Source organism: Miscanthus floridulus, unplaced genomic scaffold (assembly GCF_019320115.1).
Source record: "Miscanthus floridulus cultivar M001 unplaced genomic scaffold, ASM1932011v1 fs_14_1_2, whole genome shotgun sequence".
Lineage (NCBI taxonomy): Eukaryota > Viridiplantae > Streptophyta > Magnoliopsida > Poales > Poaceae > Miscanthus > Miscanthus floridulus.
In genome coordinates this window covers 32,258-40,000 of record NW_027096276.1, presented here as the reverse complement: position 1 = coordinate 40,000, position 7,743 = coordinate 32,258, and the positions used below count along the sequence as shown (strand labels likewise).

General features: G+C 43.5%; 1 pseudogene; it reads right to left on the bottom strand.

Annotated features, from left to right (window-relative positions):
- Positions 1–2,139: 2,139 nt before the first annotated feature.
- Positions 2,140–5,512, bottom strand: LOC136530512 (protein PSK SIMULATOR 1-like; annotated as a pseudogene).
- Positions 5,513–7,743: the final 2,231 nt, after the last annotated feature.

Sequence of the window (7,743 nt, the reverse complement as noted above, 5' to 3'; positions counted from 1 at the left end):
GGGTAGGCTAGAGTTTGAAACCCAGCAGAAGCAATCAAGGTTCAGGCACGTGAATAGCTGTCTTCCAAGCACTCCTATCTAAGGCTAAGTCTTTGGGTATATTCCATCCTTTCAAGTCACCTTTTATTGCCTCTACCCAAGTCAACTTCGGTCTTCCTCTGCCTCTCTTCACGTTACTATTCTGGCCTAGGATTCCACTACGCACCGGTGCCTCTAGAGGTCTCCGTTGGACATGTCCAAACCATCTCAACCGGTGTTGGACAAGCTTCTCTTCAATTGGTGCTACCCCTAATCTATCACGTATATCATCGTTCCGAACTCGATCCCTTCTTGTATGACCCGCAAATCCAACGCAACATACGCATTTCCGCAATACTTATCTGTTGAATATGTCGTCTTTTCGTAGGCCAACATTCTGCACCATACAACATAGCAGGTCTAATCGTTGTCCTATAAAACTTGCCTTTTAGCTTCTGTGGTACCCTTTTGTCACATAGGACACCAGATGCTTGCCGCCACTTCATCCACCCTGCTTTGATTCTATGGCTAACATCTTCATCAATATCCCCGTCTCTCTGTAGCATTGATCCTAAATATCGAAAGGTATCCTTCCTAGGCACTACTTAACCTTCCAAACTAATATCTTTCTCCTCCAGAATAGTAGTGCCGAAGTCACATCTCATATACTCAGTTTTAGTTCTACTAAGTCTAAAACCTTTGGACTTCCAAAGTCTCTCCCGTCATAACTCCAGTTTCTGATTCACTCATGTTCGGCTTTCATCAACTAGCACTACATCGTCCGCGAAAAAGCATACACCAAGGGATGTCCCCTTGTATGTCCCTTGTGACCTCATCCATTACTAAGGCAAACAAATAAGGGCTCAAAGCTGACCCTTGATGTAGTCCTATCCTAATTGGGAAGTCATCCGTGTCTCCATCACTTGTTCGAACTCTAGTCACAACATTGTTGTACATGTCCTTAATGAGCCCGACGTACTTCGTTGGGACTTTATGTTTGTCCAAAGCCCACCACATAACATTTCTTGGTATTTTATCATAAGCCTTCTCCAAGTAAATAAAAACCATGTGTAGGTCCTTCTTCTTCTCCCTATACCGCTCCATAACTTGTCTTATTAAGAAAATGCCTTCTATGGTTGACCTTCCGGGCATGAAACCAAATTGGTTCATAGAGACCCGCGTTATTGCTTTCAAGCGATGCTCGATAACTCTCTCCCCTAGCTTCATAGTATGACTCATCAACTTAATTCCCCCGGTAATTAGTACAACTTTTGAATATCCCCTTTATTCTTGTAGATCGGTATCAATATACTTCTCCTCCACTCATCAGGCATCTTGTTCGATCGAAAAATATGGTTGAACAGCTTGGTTAGCCATACTATAGCTATGTCCCCGAGACATCTCCACACCTCGATTGGGATACCATCCGGTCTCATCGCCTTACCTCCTTTCATCCTCTTTTCAACGCCTCTCTGACCTCAGATTCTTGGATTCTCCGCACAAAAACGCCTATTGGTGTCATCAAAAGAGTTATCCAACTGAAAGTTGTGTCCGTATTCTCACCATTGAACAATTTATCAAAATACTCTTGCCATCGATGTCGGATCTCATCCTCCTTCACCAAGAGATGCTCCCTTTCATCCTTAATGCACTTAACTTGGTTGAAGTCCCTTGTCTTTCTCTCACGAACTCTAGCCATCCTATAAATGTCCTTCTCTCCTTCCTTCGTACTCAAACATTGATAAAGATCCTCGTACGCTCTACCCTTTGCCACACTACGCTCGCTTTGCAGTCTTCTTGCCACCTTGTACTTCTCTATGTTGTCCACACCCTGTCATGGTACAAGCATCTATAACACTCTTTCTTCTCCTTAATAGCCCTTTGGACTTCCTCGTTTCCACCACCAAGTATCTTTAGCCTCGCCGCCGCTCTCCTTTGGTACTCCACATACCTCTGAGGCCACCTCCGAATGTTGGTTGCCATCTTCTCCCACATGTTGTTTATGTCTTCTTCTTCCTTCCAAGAGCCCTCTTTGATAACCCTTTCCCGGAATACCTTTGACGTCTCCCCTTTCAGTTTTCACCATTTTGTTCTTTCAATCTTAGCTTGTTATCCCTACGGGCACGCACCTGAAAACGAAAGTCTGCCACCAAAAGCTTATGTTGAGAAACAACACACTCCCCTGGTATCACCTTGCAACCCAAGCATGCTCGTTTGTCATTTCTTCTTGTGAGGACAAAGTCAATCTGGCTAGAGTGTTGTCCGCTACTGAAGGTCACTAGATGAGTTTCTCTCTTTCTAAAGAAAGTGTTGGCTATCATCAGGTCAAAAGCTACCGCGAAGTCTAGAACTTCCTCCCCCTCCTGATTCCTACTACCATACCCAAAACCTCCATGAACTGCCTCGAAACCTGCGCTTGTAGTACCTACATGCCCATTAAGATCTCCTCCTATAAAAAGCTTCTCACTACTGGGTACAGCTCTAATCAGGCCATCTAAGTCTTCCTAGAACTGTCTCTTAGCACTCTCGTCGAAGCCTACTTGGGGGGGCATACGCACTAATTACGTTCAAGACCATATCACCAATGACAAGCTTGACTAAGATAATCCTATCTCCTTGCCTTCTCACTCCCACCACACTATTCTTGAGGCTCTTATCAATCAAAACTCCTACTCCATTTCTATTCGCAACTGTCCCTGTGTACCAAAGCTTGAAACCTGTATTGTCCACCTCCTTCGCCTTCTGACCCTTCCATTTAGTCTCTTGAACGCATAATATATTTACACGCCTCCTAGTCGCGGTATCAACTAATTCTCTTAACTTACCTGTAAGCGATCCTACATTCCAACTGCCTAAACGGATCCTAGTTGGTTCGACTAGCTTCTTTACCCTTCGCACCCGTCGAATCAGATGTGAAGAATAATTTGAATATGAAAAATAAATGTAGACCTTCTGATAGAAGGACCATGTCCTTCAAATAGTTCAGGTTTTCTTTGGACAAAGACTGCATGAGGCTCATGCCCTTAACTATTGTATTTGCAACCTCGAATGCAAGGATTGATATTTTGTTCCCCTTTGTCATTGGTCCCGCCACAAAACCCCCTCCAGGGCTCAAACTTGACATGCTGCTGCCCAGATTATCTAGAACCTCTACTGCTTTCCCAAGTCCAGAGGTACTCTTTCTATTGATAATTTGAATATGAAAAATAAATGTAGCTGACCAATGTGGACACATGCAAAAGAGAAATGAGGCAGCAAAATATATTTAAGTAAACACGAGACACTTACAATATTGTCAATCTGAGAAATGATATTAGCATAGTGAAGAGAGAGACCAGCAGACCCCAACGTTTGACGGCTCTCTTGCGATTCGTTTGACTCTCCATCTACAGGAACAAAAGAACACAAAACAGACAAGTTAGTAGTAATTACTAGGGTGGTACTCGTGACTGGTTTGATGACAAATATAGAGTGGGCGAGCAACCTTACCACAAGGCCCAAAAGTATCTTGAATCTCGACATGTAAGAACTGGACAATATCTACAAGCTTCTCCATGACCTACAAATAGGAGGTACAATTTGCATCATTCATCTCGCCCGTTAAAAGCAGAAAATTACCAAATTTCCATCTGTGTACACTTTATCTTGTGCATGATTTGCATATGAACTACTTACATCATCAAGAGACTTAGACCAAAGAGACTTTTTCTTCAAATTATGTACATGCTTCCTCTGGCTCTTCAGTTCTTGTCTGATAATCTGAACAGTATCTCCTGTTCATTCATGACAGTCAGTTATAAGTGTGCTGAGATCAGGGAATTGGACTGGCAGCAAAATAGCATCTGAAACTACAAGGGCAATACATGGATGAACATCGGCATACCCCTTTCAAATGTAACTGATCTTTTCTCTTCCTCCAATTTACGGCTATAATCTTGCTCAAATCTATCTAATGCATGTAATTCATGGTAGAGATCCTATGGGACAAGTAGTGAAATAGCAACCAAATCAGAAAAGGCTAGAGGAATCAAATGGATTGCATGATCTGCAAAGGTTAACAAAAACCAAAGAAATGTAATCAAACACAGTTTGTTTTCTGTAATAACACTAGAGACTTTGTCAACGTATGTAATACTCACACCAGTGTGTCGAACAAGGGCCATCAGTTGCTGCATATCTGCTTTTGCCATTTCTTTTAATTCTGGTTGGGGTGTAATTTCTGACCCTAGCCTGGAAACAAACACAAGGACTAGTGAGATCATTACATTAGGAATCAATCATTAAGCCATGTTAACGGTGGGAACCTACTTAGAGAAATAACGATCTAGGTTGTGCCACTGAGGATCTTTGCAACGATTCCCAAATCTTATGACTTCTCGTGAAAATATACTCAGCTCTTGCCTGCAAAGATGTGACCAGAATATGAAACCTTTTATTATTTAGGAACGTTAAAGTTGGGCTAACCATCACAGAATTAAAATGCTAATATACGTGTTGGCAAACCTCTTGTCGGCTGCAGCAATTCTCATCAGATCATCCATGTTGCTTGAAACTAAACGTTGTACACCTTCTGATAGAAGGACCATGTCCTTCAAATAGTTCAGGTTTTCTTTGGACAAAGACTGCATGAGGCTCATGCCCCTTAACTATTGTATTTGCAACCTCGAATGCAAGGATTGATATTTTGTTCCCCTTTGTCGTTGGTCCCGCCACAAAACCCCCTCCAGGGCTCAAACTTGACATGCTGCTGCCCAGATTATCTAGAACCTCTACTGCTTTCCCAAGTCCAGAGGTACTCTTTCTACCAAGGGCTATGCCTATGTCTGAAACCTGCAAGAAGAGTCGAGAAAAACAGAAGTATTACGAAACCTGCAAAACAAGCTTCTTCTGAAGCACAGAAACCATGTCTGGATACACAACTCGATAGATTGACACAAGGTTCATGCTACAATGTAAGAACTTAGCTCCTCTCATTACCAATAAGATCACAAAGTAACATTATTTTCAGCAAAATTATTGTCATTACTCATTACACAATGTAATACCACACCTAAGTCTTAATGCACGATCCAACATTTGTTTCCCAACAATGAACTTATCAAATTTGATGCGCAATTATACAAGCACATGTAAATCCAGAAGGAAAGACTTGCCTTGCTCGGACCAGCCTTGCCGGTCATGCTTCTCCTAGGCTTCCCAGCCTTGGCCTTCCACGATTCAGCATGCGTCAAATGCGGCTCCTTGGAGACCGAGCGACGAGCCTTGCCGCTCGTGGACGGCGGCGAGCCCTTATCAGACAGACGAAACGACTGATCGCTCACCTGGTTAGGATCCACCGCCTCCTCGATGGGCGCGGTCTTGTTCTTGCTGGCGGCTGAGAAGGCCCTGAAATCCTGCTCCACCACGAACCCCATCGCTCGGAACGAGAGCTCCGTCGGCGATTTGTCCCGGCGATCCCCGCCGAACACACGCCGCCCATGATGACCAATGCCGACGCGACAAGTAGCTCCACCAGCCGAGCACCTGTAAGATGCAAAATTGGCCACGAATATCGCTCAATCCCACCCGACGCCGGCGATAAACAACGAAGTAAATGAACGCCGAAAAGATGGAACGAATCTTACCCGCTCGAGTCGTCGCGTTGACGACGCTCCCCGCCGAAGGAAAAAAATCAAAGCAGGAAGAAGGTGACGACCTCCAACAAACCAAGAACCAAGTGGGAATTGCGCCTTTTGAACACCAAACAAGGGAAGGGAATAGAAGGTATCAGCCACCAGGCAAGTACCGATGGGGAGGAACAAGACAAGGCGGCCAGACCCAGGCCGCGAAATTCCGCCGCCGATTAGTCAAGAAAGCCGGCTTCAGAGAGACGGGAGGATCAGATTTTTTTTGACGGGACCCAACCTCCGTTGAAAACTGCAGAACGAGCGGAGGGAGGGACGCTCCGTGCCGGAGCCGAGCAGCGGGGACAGGCACCTCCCACCGGTGGTGTTGATGGCGGCGGCCGGACGGGTAGGAACCGCGTGCTTTTCAGTGGTTGTTCCGATGTGGATTTGATCGGAGAGGAGACACCGAAGACAGTCGCGCTCGCTGGCTTTGCTTGTGTTTTGGTCTTTTCGGTGCCAGAATTTATTTTATAAAAATAAAATAAAGGGGGATTGGCAAAGTCCACGGTTCAGACGGGTTTATTAAATGCAGGGTGTGTCAGCCCACCGCAGCACTGACTTTTTTGTGTGGGATTTGACTTTGCGCTCTTTGTCGACAAATCCACCGGTTTTCAAGTCCCTGATTAACTCTGGATTTCCTTTCGGTGGACATGAAATTTGGAGATAACGTACACAAGTTTTTAAATATTTGAAATCCCCATACTCATCTTTCCACATTTGTCTTCTTGTGTTGACCATCCGTCCGTAGTTTAGACATGAATTCAACATGCATTCTACTATTGTGGGAAATCAGTGGGTGCAGATTTAAATATACTAGTAATCATTAATAAAATAATATAATAATATAACTGAAAGAATAACTCAATATATTCCCTTTTTTCCCCTTTTTAAGTATCACCTAGATTTCTGTATAGGTCAAACTTTCTTAAGTTTAACCAGATCTAATAGAAATATATTAAATGATTAACATTTACATCTCTAAATAAGTGTATTATAAAAGTATATCCAATGATTAATTAACTGATACTTATTACGCCCCATAAATAGTAGTAATCTCTTGTATATATTCAGTCAAAGTTAAATACATTTAACTCATCGATATGTGAAAACGACACTTAAAAGGACCTGAGAAGGTAATTCTTCTATTACAGAGTGAATCCTTTTTGTCCTTAAAAGAATAGATTTTTATGCTGAAAATTGTCCTAGAACAAATTAACTTCTAAGCTCTCACCATCAGGCCCATTTATTTCCTCGAGCCTCCAGCAGTCATGTCCACTAGCAAATACCAATATTCAAGAGTAGACAGCAACTATGGGGAGGGGTGGGTTTTGGGTAGGTTTAAGCCCATTAGCAGGATTGCATCCAAACATGCAAATTCCAACAACTAAGGCCATGATACCAAAACTAGACAGCTCCAGCGAGCACCTAAAACGGCTTTTTAGGTTACATCTTGGCCTAGGGACGGCTTGCTAGACATTTTCAAGGATCCAACGCGTGGGCACGCTTCCTAAGCCAGGTGATGATATTGTTAGGACAGCAAACAAACACCGTAAACCAAACAAGTTAGTGGACCGTGACTGAATTATTCAGATTCAAAAACTGACGATTCCACTCCAACCCATCCATTTTCCCCAATATGACCAACCCATTTATAGAAAGATTCACAACTTATGTTTTGCAGATTCCCATATTCTAGGAAAAATCCCAAATTTATCCTTGCCGGGATAGGCCCTTGTCCACCCTACGTCCCTAACCAAGAGGCCGGCGAGGCAAGGCACATGTGCATTTTCTTGGACAATAGTCCCAACAGCTTGGCGGCTAGCAACCCCAAACGCCGTATGCCAGCGCTCCCTCTAGTATGATAATTATAGCAGTTCACATGCATGTCTTCATGTCATAATTTACATGAACAATCGGCTACTCTGAAACCTAAGCAGGACAGTGAATAGTGACATCATCTATCATGTTCGCTGCGTTCTCAATATAGGAGTTATATACATCTTCACTCAAAGCCTGATGCTCCTAGGCTGAGTCCAACACAAAACATCCAGGGTCCTAG